Source organism: Rhamphochromis sp. 'chilingali' (assembly GCF_963969265.1).
Source record: "Rhamphochromis sp. 'chilingali' genome assembly, chromosome: 9".
NCBI classification, from domain to species: domain Eukaryota; kingdom Metazoa; phylum Chordata; class Actinopteri; order Cichliformes; family Cichlidae; genus Rhamphochromis; species Rhamphochromis sp. 'chilingali'.
This window is the reverse complement of record NC_137936.1, coordinates 1,748,875-1,762,914: the sequence shown is the minus strand read 5'-3', so window position 1 is coordinate 1,762,914 and position 14,040 is coordinate 1,748,875. Positions and strand designations below refer to the sequence as shown.

The window sequence follows — 14,040 nt, the reverse complement described above, 5'->3', positions numbered from 1 at the left end:
GGTGTACTTTGATTGACTGCATGTACCTTGTGAAGTGAAAACAAGTGTTATTCTTTGACAGACTAATTTCATTTTGAGTCAGATTTATAGTGTTTTTGTACAGTTAGTGTGTGTGCAGAGAAAGATGTGTTCTAATTTTGAAATGAGGAGTTAGTATATATTTAACAAAGTGTATTTTTGGGAAGGATATTATCCATTTGGCCAATTGTGTTTTGTAGGTGTGGGTCTGTGTTAAGAGTTTAGAAAAAGTATCTGAAGTATGGGTAGGCGCTTGTTAGCGACTGTAAAAAACTGTAATTATAAATGTACAAAGCTGCCATCAGATTTCCCATCAGTGGCTTTGTTCTTCAGTATGACAGATCTCACACAAACAATAACATCAATTTAATGGCATTTGCTATAAGAAGCAAACCGACAAACCTGTGAATTATGGTGACATCAGCTTATAGTTTGAGGAATTGCGGAGTACGCCGCAAACCAGGAGCGCTCTTTCAGAATTGTTCAGAAACTAATTTTAAATATATTCCTACACCACGTAGCCTTACCCGTTGACATGGGCAAGCCAAATAAGAAAGCAACTCAAGCTCCAGCGGATGATGGTCTCTCTGAAGATTTGGGACATTTGATATAAGGATGTGTGGAGTGTGTTTCACTCCATAAGCAACTTTTGTGTTTTTAGTTCATTCACTCATGTTCACAATATAGTTCAAGGAGAAGCTAAGTGTTTAGGAGGTCCCCCCTTTGTTTTGGGTGAATGGTAGTGAATGTTGAATATAGACAGATAAAGCAAAAATCACAGTATCACTTTTTTACTCAAACAAAAGCAGGTTGGTGAGGTTTTCTATTCAAATTTTACTGCTAAAGCCAGGGGTGCTGCTACAAAAAGATGTGACTTTTCAGTCAGAGGAAAGAATTTCAGATCCAGCAAGGTGTTATGTAATCGTTTGGGGTCACTTGTTCTCAACTCCTTTTATTTTACAATCAGTATACGCTCAATGATTCAATTCAATTTATTTACACAGCGCCAAATACAACAACAGTCGCCTCAACAGTGTTGTTCTAAGTGCTCCATGTTGGGATAATGAGGATTTTTTTCACTAAGCTGTTCACTACTTTGCCTAATCATAACAATTACAACATCAAAGTAGGAGATGACTTTAATAGCGTCCTTTACCCTACACCGTAAAATCCAATTAGTTATCGTTACTTAAAAAAAACATGCAAACCGTTTGCAATAAAAAAAATTAAGGTGTTACATACCTTAAATAGTTCATATGGGGAAGAACAAAACTATGCTGACGAGTGCAAAGTGGCTTCATTCAGTGAGCGCAGAAACCTGAGAAGGTTAATGACTGTCAGTGTATCGCACATATGTGTGGATGAATTTACATAGATCTAGTCTCTAGTATGAACCCATGGGCTAACAGTTTGAGTGAAGAGTCTTAATGTAGTAAACAATAGATAAGAACTGAACAACTAAATCCACTTATTGACAAGTGAGATTTGCCAAATGTCATCGGTGGAGGCGATGTTGTACACCTTTGATATGTTGTCCAAACGAGCTCATCACAGGATTATGGTGGGAAACCGCCCAAACTGGCCTTAACCCTTTAAAACCGGTCAGAGCGGGCACGCTCCGTTTTGCGCAACTACTTTTAAATCCCGGTAGCACTGCAACCACGTAAGCTAGCGCAATAATTTTTTTTGCATATGAAACCAGAGGAGTTGTACTTACATCTTATGCCATCAGCTTGTCCTCGGTCACGGTTTCCTTCCACATATAGCTTTGCAAAAACTGCATAAAAAGCACTTGCAGCAACAAAAACAATATTCCAGAAACACACTTTGCCGATCCGATCAGCTGCTTGTAACACTTCCTATGTTGGAATAGACGTCCGCCATGACCTGCCTGAAACCGGAAGTGACGTCATTTTCGCGAAAATGTCGTTTTTTACCATCAGGGCCTCATGAGCCTATACTGGTGTTTTTTAAAAGTTATGTTTGACTTTATGACTTTCTGTGTCGTTTCTGCGATGCTTAGGACTCATATTGCACTGCTGGAAATAGTTTATTTTGATGCATATGCTGCTTTTTGCAAATTTGCATCATAATATTTATTTTCGTTTTTCCTGCAGTATATAAGAATTGGTGTATTTAAAAAAAAAAAAAACTATGAAGACACTCAAAATAAATTTCCTGTGGTGGGAAACTATTTTGTGCAACTTTTTTGTATTTACAGTTTTGAGGGATAAGCCTCTTAAAATTCTCTAACTAGAAATATATGTTAAAAAAACAAAAACGATTTTAAATTTTTTTGTAGTTTATTGCACTTTTTTGCAATTTATGTAATTACTATGCACTTAATGACATGATCCTGGGTCTGCTGACCCAGCGTTTTGTGTTTAGTTTATGTAGCCTTCAGGTTTCCTAAGTTCATCATAATCATGCCTAGGTGTTTCTAGTTATTTTCCCCTTGTGTTTCCACTATGTTAAGTCTCCCCTGCTTTTCATGTATTTCATGTCTGTGGCTTATGTTGTCAGTTCAGGTTGTCATGTCTATATCTCACTGTGTTTCCTGTTTTATTGTGAAGAGGTCTGGTGTGTCTGTGTTCATCATGTTCAGTTACTCTCCCCCTGTGACGTAATTATGTTCATGTGTCAGCTGGGTTCCCCAGGTGCTGCCACTTCCCTCATTATCCTCCTGTGTCCATTTAGTCTGTGTGCTCTCAGCCATTCTTTGTCAGGTCGTCCGTTGTATTCACCCGTTGTATTCGTCCGTTGTTTCCTATGACTCCGCCCCAGGTATCCCTGTCAGTTTGTTATGTTTAGAGTTTTCTATGTTTTGTTTTAGTTCACCCAGTTTAGGTCATTGTTTAGTTTTCATCGATTCCCTATTATTTTGTACCCTCGTTTCTTGCCTTAATAAACGGCTTGTTTTGTTATTCACATCTCATTTCGGTCTGCGCTTGAGTCCTTCCCTGCAACATACGGTCTGCCCTAGCCAGACCGTGACAGTACGACCTGACCAGTATGGACTCAGCAGACCGCGAGCTCTACGAGCGTCGGGAGGCAGCCTTCGCCCAGCTGGAGGAGGAGCTCCGCTGGAAGCCGTGGCGCGCCCCCGACTATGAGCGGATTTTCCACGGGACTCGGCTAGCTCTCGGAGGTCCCAAGAGCTGCCGTAAGTCCCCGCCTGTTTCCAAGCCTCGTCCGCTTCAAGTGGGAGTTTTTCGCGTGGCTACAGGCGCTCATGCTCCAGCCTCGTTGTCGCCGTGTTGTGCACCGGGGGCTCAGTCGCTCGCTCCGCCGGCTTCCTCCGCTCGAAGGAAGCGGCGCGCCCGTCGCCATAAACTGGACAATGCCGAGCTCACGGTGGTGAGTGACATTGACTTTTATTCTCACGTCCCGTCTGACATTAAAAGTAATCAGCTCACTTCTGATCCGTGGGGAACTTCCCTTATGGATGACGACGTGGACTGGGAGGATCCGTTTTGTTTTACTCCCTCTACACAGGGAGGGATGAAAGACAATTCCCGCTCGCCTAAGCCTGCACATACGGTTAAGGGAAAGACTGTTAATTACGTTACCAGGACAAACACACTCGGTTCCGCTTCCGTCTGTTCAGGTTCTGTCAGGTCCGTTTCAGTTATCCCTGAGTCAACCCGCTTTGCTACCACTAACCCACGGATTTCGAAAGCTGTTAAAACTAGGACTGCAAATGCTAAGACTGCTAAACATGAAGTGGACGGCGGGTTCATTTTTGATAGATCCGTTTTTTGTCGACCCTGTATGTGTTGACCCTGAGCCTGCCGTTTCTGCGACTGTTTTTTCTGAGCCTACTCCCGTTCCTGCTCGTGTTTCTCCTCCCGGGGCAACTCGGGCCCAGCGTACCTCTGCACCCGTGTCTGTTCCTCGGGTGGGGGAGACTGAGGCCCAGTTGGCTCTGGTTTCCAGGCCGGCTGAGGCTCTGACCCTTTCTGCACCCGTACCTGCTCCTCGGGTGGGAAGGGCAGTTGCCCAGCCGTTGCCGGTACCTGTTCCGGTCCCCAGGGTGAGGGCAGCCAGGATACAGCCCGTCTCCGCACCTGTACCTACTCCTCGGGTGGGAGTGGCTAGTGTCCGGCATGCTCCTGCACCCATCCCTGTCTCTACTGAGGGCTCAGGAGAATTCGGTCTGCAATCCACACTGCCATCGCTACTGCATGCCTTTCAGTCATTAGCTCAGTCATTAGCTCTGTTAGCAGCCCGGTCCGTAGCTTACATTCCTGTGCTTCCGTTAGCCCAGCCCTTAACCCACTGTGCAGCTCAGTCATTTGCTCCATCACCTGCTCAGCCTTCTGTCCAGCCGGTGGTCTCTACACCTGCTGGTCATGCCTCGACAGCTGGAGGGCCCGAGGGGCCCGCCCAGCCTCATGCCTCGTCAGCTGGAGGGTCCGAGGGGCCCGTTCAGCCTCCTGTCTCCGCTGGAGGGTCCGAGGGGCCCGTTCAGCCTCCTGTCTCCGCTGGGGGGTCCGAGGGGCCCGTTCAGCCTCCTGTCTCCGCTGGGGGGTCCGAGGGGCCCGTTCAGCCACCCGTCTCCGCTGGAGGGTCCGAGGCTGTGCTTCGCCTGGTCCGGCCTCCGTGTCTTCAGCCTCGTCTGGTCCAGCCTCCGTGTCTTCAGCCTCGTCTGGTCCGGCCTCCGTGTCTTCAGCCTCGTCTGGTCCGGCCTCTGCTTCTGCCTTGTCTGGTCCGGCCTCTGCTTCGGCCTCGCCTGGTCCTGCAGCTGTGTTGCCGCCGCCCAAGCCGCGTTTTGCCCCTTGGAATCGCCGGCCGCTTTCCGGGCCATTAGCTGGACATTGTTGCCATCGGGGTCGGCCGCCTGAGCTGTTGAACTGTGACCTGTGGTGCTCGCGACCTCCGGGTCGGCCCCCTGAACCTTGGAACTATGACCTGCTATGCTGTCGGCCTCCGGGTCGGCCCCCTGAGCTCGTGGACTATGGGCTACTGGACCGTTGGCCTCCTGGTCGGCCGCCTGAACCATGTGAACTCTTGTGCTGCTGTCGTCCAGGTAGGCCACCTGAACTGTTTGACCATGAACTCCTGTGCCGTCGGCCCCCGGGCCGGCCCCCTGATCAACTGAACTATGAATTTCTGGACCGTCACCCTCCGGGTCGGCCCCCTGAGGAGTCATGAACTGTTCCCTGCGCTCCTGTGCTTTTGGTGGACATTTTGGTTTTGTGGCCTTGTTTCTGGCCCTCCGCCCTGGGCCCCCGCCGCCCGCCCTCGGTGGGTTGTCTTTTGGTTTTGTCTTTTCGGGGTTTTGGGCGTCTGGAATCCGCCCTTGAAGGGGGGGCTCTGTCATGATCCTGGGTCTGCTGACCCAGCGTTTTGTGTTTAGTTTATGTAGCCTTCAGGTTTCCTAAGTTCATCATAATCATGCCTAGGTGTTTCTAGTTATTTTCCCCTCGTGTTTCCACTATGTTAAGTCTCCCCTGCTTTTCATGTATTTCATGTCTGTGGCTTATGTTGTCAGTTCAGGTTGTCATGTCTATATCTCACTGTGTTTCCTGTTTTATTGTGAAGAGGTCTGGTGTGTCTGTGTTCATCATGTTCAGTTACTCTCCCCCTGTGACGTAATTATGTTCATGTGTCAGCTGGGTTCCCCAGGTGCTGCCACTTCCCTCATTATCCTCCTGTGTCCATTTAGTCTGTGTGCTCTCAGCCATTCTTTGTCAGGTCGTCCGTTGTATTCACCCGTTGTATTCGTCCGTTGTTTCCTATGTCTCCGCTCCAGGTATCCCTGTCAGTTTGTTATGTTTAGAGTTTTCTATGTTTTGTTTTAGTTCACCCAGTTTAGGTCATTGTTTAGTTTTCATCGATTCCCTATTATTTTGTACCCTCGTTTCTTGCCTTAATAAACGGCTTGTTTTATTATTCCCATCTCATTTCGGTCTGCGCTTGAGTCCTTCCCTGCAACATACGGTCTGCCCTAGCCAGACCGTGACACTTAATGCATACATATTATTACAATTTGAGCTATAATGGTTGTATTGATGTATAGCAACTTGAAATGCTCCCAGAAATGGCACTACAGCATGTAAAAATATAATATAAGCTCTGGCAGACTTGGTTCTATGGTAGGTCTTAAAGGGTTAAACGACCCACTTCTCTCTCTCCGGCCAGAAATACCAACTTATGTCATGTGTTCACCTTGATAAATGTAAGCGTGTTCCTCCTTGGGTTCATGTTATGTGGTCATGTTAATGGAGTGTAAGCTGCTTCTTCATTGCATATGTATTTTATCATCAGGTTTAACTCTGCCTCTTTGCACTGAGCTGTGGATTCAAACTATCTCAATCCTGCTTCTCCCCAAAAATAATTTCACATGTAACCATTTGTATATGTGTGTTTTCTACTCATTAATCTAATTGTTAGTTAGTTTCTCTCATTTCTAAACCTGCATAAGTTCAGCCTTCAATTCAATTTTCCCATATGCATTCACTATATAATGTCCAGGTTCACCTCTTACTGTTCTCACAGTTTCCTGTGGGGCCTCGCAGATCAACACAGGCCCAAATCAGCTGTTTCTTCTCTCCATTGCTTCTCTCTCGATCTTTTCAGTCTTTTCTTTAATGATTACTCCAAGCATGGCAAATCTGAAAATCAGTGTCCAGTGCTTCCTGTCACACACACAGCCACACAGACTCATATTTTCTGTTTCTCTCTTTCCTGTTCCTACAGACTAATCGAACTCTTATTTTTTTGTATTTACAGTCTATAAACCCTCTGTATTCTCTCAACACAATGTGCACCTTTAATCATTCATCCAAATAACAATTTTACACTTCACTTATACATTCACACCTATATCACTAAAGACTGCCAGTAACTGCCAAGATAAATTATTTCCATATCATATTACCATATCACCTCTTCAAAACTGGTATTATTCACCATTTCCATATCACAGTTTCCAAACCTCAGTACTGGTACACCTAACTTTTTCCTTGATTAATTTAAAAGCCTCTAAGCCCAGGTTCAACCTTGCTGGTCAATCAACCTGCTTCAGGAACGCCCTCACCGATAGCAGTCAAATTTCTAGGCCCTAATTCATTTATAACCACAACAGGAAGCTCCACCTCCAGCGTCTAAGTATCCCACTTCCGCCTTACAGCTTTACTTAAAGCTCACCTGTCAGTCACGTTGAAATGGTCACGGCCGAGTCTAACTCTTCACTCAAACAGCGCAGTAAAAAAGTCGCCCCTGACCACTTGGTTTTTAACGGGTGCTCGAAGTCCCGCGGGTACCACCCAAACGCCAGGCCTGGTGACATATCCGCCACCAGGAGTCGCTGTCACACGCTGAGCACCTGCGCTCCTCGGAGCCTAACTCCTGTCCTAGATTAATTTAAATCATTTTAAAAGCATCACTGTGGACTATAACAGCCCGTTTATTATCTGATGCCCGAGTCCAACTCTGCTAATCAATACAGGGATAAAATCCCCTAACCAAATACCCTAACCTTGTCGCGATCCTGGGTCTTGTGACCCAGTGTTTTGAGTTTTAGTTCTTTTGATGTTTATAGTGTATGTTTAAGCTTATTAGGTTTCCTATGTTCATTTGCTTATTAGCTCCCCCTTGTGTTTTCAACCCCTGTGAAGTCTCCCTTGCCCTTCGTGTGTTTCATGTCTGTGTGTCTTATGTTGTCATGTCTGCCTCTCATGTTTCCTGTTTTATTTTGAAGAGATCTCGTGTTTTTATATTATGGATTATGTTTTGAGTCCTTTGTTGTGCTGTTTCCTGTTTCCCTAGATTTCAGTTATGGTTATCATAGGTTTAGTTCTTTGGCTTTGTAATATGGCTTCCCTGTGTTCAATGTTGTGTCTACTGTGACCTTTTTGTACCATGTTTCTGGTCCCTAAGTTCTGTCTTCTCAGTTGCTGTTAAGTTTGCATGTTTAGAGTTCAGTCAGTGTGTTTCCTGTTTTACTTTGAAGGTCCTGTGTATTTGTCTATTTCTGTGTATTTAAGCCCTGTGTTTCTCTTTGTCAGTGTCGTAGTCTCCCTCATGGCTGTGTTTCCTTGCGTGTCAGTTTATCCATGTCCCAGTTTAGTTTTCCATGCCATTCTGCAATAAAGCAGCCTTTTGAGTTTAATTTCGTTGTCGTGAGTTTTGCGTTTGGGTCCTTCTCCTGCCTGTACACAGCCGAAACATGACAAACCGAAACTCTTTTCTTGGCTGACATAACACACACACATAACACACCAACTTCAAACATACGTCGCAACAATTAAAAAAAAAATCCACCACAATATTAACAACCATGAGCTTTCATCAAATATCCCCAAACTTTACTTTTATTTATCCCAAATTACCCAAAATTATCATGGACATGTCACCTGAAATCTACTTAACTGATTTTATAATTTAGTTTAATTTCCTCTACTGAGCCACTTTAATGGTAACAATCATCAATTCAGTGGACAACTAATTTAGAATTCATCCAATGTGCACAATTTTCAACAGGCTTGCGCTTACCTATACTCTTTTAGACCGGTCTGTTGTCCACCTCATATCAGATCGTACCTTAAGGTCCAAATTAGTCCCCTAAGCCGCACAAGAATCCCAGGTCACTGGCACCAAGTATTAAAAACGGTTCTTTCGGATTCTTTAGGGCCAAGAAAACATGGCTCAAAAGTGGTCTTTTACTTTAAAAATGATCTTTAATTTACATATTCCAGAATGTGGAGACCTGAACACAAAACACACAACCCCAGATCTGAAGCACAAATGGAAGCCTAGTTATTTATATACTTGCTCTCACTTCACACCACCCTTTAAGTTTCGATCAAACAGCCTAGTTGGTTTCACTTTCACTTCATTCTAGCTGCAAAAGCACGCTCTGCAAAAGCATGCAGTTTCCTGACAGCACTTTTTGGCACAGAGTGTACTCAGAGTTAGGCCTTTCTCATACGACGCAATATAATCAGCATATAAACATTTGAGATGATAAATTTAAACCTCAACAATATATACCAACAAGACAGCGTACATCACTGTGACAACAGTGTTTGTTTTCATTCAAGGGCTTTATGGTTTTTCCTATAATACCTGGTGGGCTGCTCTCTAGTCAAAATGCCCGGGCCGATTTTTTGTCCCAGTCCAGCCCTGGCTCCCAGGAAGATTGCCTCGGGTATGCTTTTATCCACACCTGACTAGGTGTGGCCAATTAGCACCAGCTGAACACATTGAGATGATTAGGGGCTGCAGAGGTAGGTAACACCTCCTCCCTAAAAAGGGTTCCTCTAGGACCCCTAAATTTATTAAAAGCCCCTCTGAAGCCTCCAGGTCCTTGACCCACAAACCTGAAATAAAAGTAAAAGCTAGCAGAAGCACAGTGTTCCCATTATAATTAGCATCTTTAAGCATGGATGCCCCTGCATGAGGATTTGAAGTTGCCACACTTAAGACAAAGTAACATATGACCTCCGCTTCAGGACACCTACACCAGGAGATGCCGGACTAGAGCAGCGCAGATACTGAAGGACCCGTCCCATCCAGGCAACAAACTGTTCCAACTTCTGCAATCTGGTAGAAGGTTCCGCATCTTCCGGGCAAGGACAGAGAGACTCAAGAGGAGCTTCTATCCCCAAGCCATCCGTGCCCTAAACACACACACCCGCCCTCTCACATCATCTATAATTGACTGAGTCAGGACTCTTCCAGACACTAAACCAAGGCACAATGTACATTTCAATTCCTTTAATTTTAAATATGTTTATATTGTCTATCCTGTAAAATAGTCAGATGTCTATTCATATTAATGTACAGAATTCACCTGCTTGCTGCTACTACTGCACATTCACCCAGTGTATATACTATATATATATATATATATTTATATACTTGTTATTTATATACTTGCTCTCACTATATATATATATATATATATATATATATATATATATATATATATATATATATATATATATATATATATATATACTTGTTATTTATATACTTGCTCTCACTATATATATATATATATATATATATATATATATATATATATATATATATATATATATATATATATATATATTAGGGGTGCAACGATACACAAAATTCACGGTTCGGTTGGGTTCGATACTTTGGTGTCACGGTTCGATATTTTTTCGATACAAAAAAATGTTCATGCATTTTTAATTTGTCATTTATTAAAATTATAAATATATATTTTAACTCAAAAGTACAGTTTTTAAATTTAACCCTAACCCTTGTGCGTGTTTTTTATTTTGACAGCGAATGCGCACCTGCGGACCACTTATGTGCAGCCCTGGTTATTTAGCTCATCATATCGCAGCCACAGAAATTCTTTTGTCCATGAAACCATAAAGCTGCACTTTCTTTTTGCCTTATAGTCTGATTTGTCATAACTTCTCCGTTTTGTGGTAAGCTTTTCTTTGGCTGTCACTTCTTCACCCTGACCTGTCTTATTTGGCTCAGCAGAACTGAAATGCTTTTACACGCTCACTCACATAAGCTCAGCGATTCTCTGCGCGATCAACCTCTCACATGTGTAAGCTGCGGGAGATTTCACTTGTCATGTTTGCATAGTAAGCTAACGATTAATAAGACGATGTCAGAGGAATTGGTGCACAAATTATCATCACTCACAGATCAGTGCTGTCGCTCTCTATACACAGTTCGCACGATTGCAAAGTGAAAGCAAAAAAACAAGCGCAAATTCAAACGCGACTTCAATATGTCACATATTGACAGTGGCTCACCAATGCCAATGACATAATTACCCAGCTACATTTCTGAAAGAATGCAAAAGCATTGACATATATTTTTCCTACAATAGCCCGACGGGCAGGGAAGAGAAAGATTTTGGTAGCCCGACTGAAAAAAATCGCTAGCTCCAGGACGTCGGGCTAGCGATATTGCGAGCCCTGTATCTGATTGAGGAATCACTCATCTTTGGAAAAGAGAGTTTATTACAGAGAAATGGCTCTTTCCAAAATAAAAGCTATACTATCCGCTTCTTCTGGGCTATATTCTCAGCAGCATAAGGAGAATCATGTGCTAACAGCTGTCTAAATGACTCGGCTAAAGTTAGTAGCATGCTTGCTTTTTTTTTGTCTGCTTCCACTTGTCTTTGCACTAGGATGATGTCGGCGTAAATGTGCAGTCATATTCGTTGTGTTCCCACTAGTGCTTTCAGGTTAATCTCATTGAAATGACCTTAACGCCACAACACGGCAAATCTCCGTTAACGAGCTACCGCCGATCGCTCCGTGCATGGGGCTAGACGGCCAACACGTTAACGAGCTAACTGCGCTAACACACTAGTTCACACCAATGTAATTGAGCATTGCATGGCACATCCAACATACTGTTTTACTTTAGTCCATGACTCGCTTACCTTCAGGGTCATACGTCACATGAAAACCAAAATAATTCCAAACGCCAGATCTGAATGAGGTTCAATTTGCCTGTTGCAAGTAGAGCTTAACTTCTGTCTCGCTAGCTTGCCCTGCGCTCTTCCTTCTGACTATGCTGTCTGTGTTGAGCGCTCAGTGGATCTGCGCTCGACAGTGCAGCCTAGGCGGAGTAGTCGAACGCAGATTCACTGAGCGCTCAACACAGACAGCATCGTCAGAAGGAAAATTGATAAAATAAATTACAAATGTTGTATTGTTCGATACATATGCGTACCGAACCGAAAGCACTGTATCGAACGGTTCAATATCGATACGAATATCGTTGCACCCCTAATATATATATATATATATATATATATATATATATATATATATATATATATATATATATATATAATGTTCTTCCTCTACACCCCCCCCCCCCCCCCCCCAATTTTTGCACATGTCGAGGAGCGTGTCAGGCTACATTTCACTGTGTGTTATACTTGTATAACTATGCATGTGACAAATAAAGAACCTTGAACCTTGAACCAACACAAAAGAGTACAACAGTCACAAACTCAAAATGATTACTTGACCTGCTACAACACAAAACCAAAAGTAGCAACAAATAACCACAACCAAGTGATCTGTTGTCTCCACCACACAAATGGTCACATACAAATGGCCTTATACCACAATAGGTTACTTTAATGCACAAGGTTCTGTAAAGCAAGCATACTAAGCTCAGCACCCCTCAGTGTTATTACCTTCACCTGGCCAACAACACTCACAAATGATCCAACAAAAGTAGCCATATTCCCCACAACACTAAAGGTCACAGCACAAAACACTCACCTCATGAGGATGTCATTAACATCCATCAACACTGACATATTAGATGCACACACATGATGTACACACTATGCCAACTTAAAAACAGCCTACCTGCCTCACCCATGAGACCATAGTTAACAAATGTCTTAATCCCCTGCCAAGTTTGGTGCCACTGGTTCACTTTGAGCAACTCCCAACCTAAAATGCTAAAAACAATAAAACTTTACCTATTTAGTCTTCAGTGATGTACTGGGCTTGAGGCAACTTGAAACGCAAACTCAAGGGCAGGCAGCAGACCAGGGGTACAGTCCCGCACCAAACCCTGAAGCGTACCCACACCCAGGATAACCACCAAACACAACAAATTAAAACAATAAAGCAAAACAACAAATAAGTGCTTCGCTGGAAGGGCAGCACAGCCACCCAGCTGAAACACACTTACTAAAGGGACGTTGCTCAATCACAGTGAACACCTTCACTCACCCACTTAAAAGCAATAAAAAAAAACCTGATATCCAGTCTCCACAAAAATGTCCAAGCGATCCCGGACGAGCCCCCATTTATGTTACGACCCGGCTCAAAAGCCGCAACATAAAAAAAAAGAGATGAATACCAGAGTGTTAGTGAGAAGAGGTTTTATCTTAAAATGGAATACCAGGTTGGCTAAAATGGCTGGTGCGACCAAGGCAAAGACAAGTGGGCTCCCGGGAAGATTGCCTCAGGTATGCTGTTATCCACACCTGACTAGGTGTGGCCAATTCGCACCAGCTGAACACATTGAGATGATTAGGGGCTGCAGAGGGATGTAACAATGCATGTATGGTTAGTTATCCCCCTGGATGCCCTCTGTCATCACAGCTGAGAGGAAGAAAAAGGACTGTATTAAAAATTATCAGAGTGCTAAAACAGAGCTTTTCCCTGTTTGCTAATGATAAAGGATATTCTTTAAATGAAAGATAAATCAAAATCTCCACTCACAAAGAGAAGAACAAAATCAGCATTATCTCAGGGTAGGTTAATTAGATAAAAATAACTGATGATTATTATTATAACATGAATGCATTATTATTAACCGTTATTGTCCTTTGATTTTGCTTTGCACTTGCCAAATTGCTTTAATAACATTTCCTGCAATTAAAGTCTAAATTGTGGACACTTTTTAACCCTTTGTGAAACAGTAAAGGAAAATATCTAGGTATTCATCTTTAATAGTGCAAATACCTTTTACAGGTTACTCTGGCCCTTTAAATACAACACTTCCTTGCGGCCTACTGTCCAGACATGTAAAATCATTATCTGCTGGGTAAAATTCATAAGATCAGAGGTTAGGACATTTTTAGCAGACAGCCTAAACAGACTTGTATAGGGGTCGTGGGTCCTGTAGATGGACCACTTGTTTTGAAGTCCAATGCTAGCTATTAACAGGCTGTGTGCTGCTTTCTGAAACAATGCATGGATGCAAAAACTACAAAGATGTGAAATTAAAGCTATCTCATCTAATCTCATTTTACTGTTCAGAGAGTATGGACTGAGATGATGAGATGAGATAGCCTTTATTTGTCAGTTGCAAGTCTTTTGCCCACAACCGAGATGACAGACCTTGCCAACCGTACATACAATACACAAACATCACATTGGGGAGACAGGTGTGTAACATAAAAGGATAATACAGGAATGCACAGATATCAACACATCACAGCACAATAAACACAGACAGCAACATGGGAAAGAGTTCCAGTGTGCACATCTGATCTGGGACCGCTGCAATCTTCGACTGCGCCTCCAGCTGACCCGATGT

General features: G+C 43.3%; 1 protein-coding gene across 1 annotated transcript in view; it reads right to left on the bottom strand.

Annotated features, from left to right (window-relative positions):
• The window catches only part of LOC308402210 (receptor-type tyrosine-protein phosphatase gamma-like), a gene marked incomplete at its 3' end in the record, with an annotated part of 372,466 nt that overhangs the window by 139,253 nt on the left and 219,173 nt on the right, over positions 1 to 14,040 (bottom strand). The window lies entirely within an intron of this gene.